This window comes from Calliopsis andreniformis, unplaced genomic scaffold (genome assembly GCF_051401765.1).
Source record: "Calliopsis andreniformis isolate RMS-2024a unplaced genomic scaffold, iyCalAndr_principal scaffold0086, whole genome shotgun sequence".
Taxonomy (NCBI): domain Eukaryota; kingdom Metazoa; phylum Arthropoda; class Insecta; order Hymenoptera; family Andrenidae; genus Calliopsis; species Calliopsis andreniformis.
The window spans coordinates 593,675-595,449 of NW_027480495.1; positions in this window are offsets into that span (position 1 = coordinate 593,675).

Consider the following 1,775-nt stretch of genomic DNA (forward strand, 5'->3'; position numbering starts at 1 on the left):
CCCACAAACATCAATTCTCATCACTCAACCCTGAACACTCGGTCCCCAATCCTCAATCTTCAATCCTCAATCATCAATCCTCAATCCTCCATCCTCAATCCTCAATCCTCAATCCTCAATCCTCAGTCCTCAAACCTCAATCCTGAATCCTCAATCCTGAATACTCAATCTTCAGACCTCAGACCTCATCGTCAATCCTCAATCCTCAATCCTCAATCCTCAATCTTCAATCCTCAATCCTCAATCCTCAATCCTCAATCCTCAATCCTCAATCCTCAATCCTCAATTCTCAATCCTCAAGGCTCAGCCCTCAGTCCTCAAACCTCAATCCTCAACCCTCAGCCCTCATCCTCAATCTTCAATCCTCAATCCTCAATCCTCAATCCCCAATCTTCAATCCTCAATCCTCAATCCGCAATCCTCAGTCCTCAATTCTCAATCCTCAATCCTCAGCCCTCAGTCCTCCAACCTCAATCCTCAACCCTCAGCCCTCATCCTCAATCCTCAATCCTCAATCCTCAATCCCCAACCCTCAGACCTCATCGTCAATCCTCAATCCTCAATCCTCAATCCTCAATCTTCAATCCTCAATACTGAATCCTCAATCTTCAATCCTCAATCCTCAATCCTCAATTCTCAATCCTCAATCCTCAGCCCTCAGTCCTCAAACCTCAATCCTCAACCCTCAGCCCTCGTCCTCAAACTTCAATCCTCAATCCTCAATCCTCAATCCTCAATCCTCACTCCTCAATCCTCAATCCTCAATCCTCAATCCTCAATCCTCAATCCTCATTTCTCAATCCTCAAGGCTCAGCCCTCAGTCCTCAAACCTCAATCCTCAACCCTCAGCCCTCATCCTCAATCTTCAATCCTCAATCCTCAATCCCCAATCCCCAATCCTCAATCCTCAATCCTCAATCGTCAGTCTTCAATCCTCAATACTCAATCTTCAATCCTCTATCCTCAATCCTCAATCGTCAATCCTCAATTCTCAATCCTCGATCCTCAGTCTTCAGTCTTCAAACTTCAATCCTCAACCCTCAGCCCTCATCCTCAATCCTCAATCCTCAATTTTCTATCCTCAGTCCTCCATCCTCAATCCTCAATCCTCAATGCTCAATCCTCAGTCCTCAAACCTCAATCCTGAATCCTCAATCCTGAATCCTCAATCTTCAGACCTCAGACATCAACAATCAGTTGTCAATCCTCAATCCTCAATAGAGTATCATCAATTCACAGCTTTCAATACTCAAAACTCAACCTGCAATCTTCAAATCTCTATCCACAAACATCAATTCTCATCACTCAACCCTGAACACTCAGTCCCCAATCCTCAAACTTCAATCCTCAATCATCAATCCTCAATCCTCAATTCTCAATTTTTAATCCCCAATACTCAATCTTCAATTCTCAATCCTCAATCCTCAATCCTCAATCCTCAATCCTCAATCCTCAATCCTCAATCCTCAATCCTCAGTCCTCAATTCTCAATCCTCAATCCTCATCCCTCAGTCCTCAAACCTCAATCCTCAACCCTCAGCCCTCATCCTCAATCCTCAACCATCAGACCTCATCGTCAATCCTCAATCCTCAATCCTCAACCCTCAATCTTCAATCCTCAATACTGAATCCTCAATCTTCAATCCTCAATCCTCAATCCTCAACTCTCAATCCTCAATCCTCAGCCCTCAGTCCTCAAACCTCAATCCTCAACCCTCAGCCCTCGTCCTCAAATTTCAATCCTCAATCCTCAATCCTCAATCCTCAATCCTCAA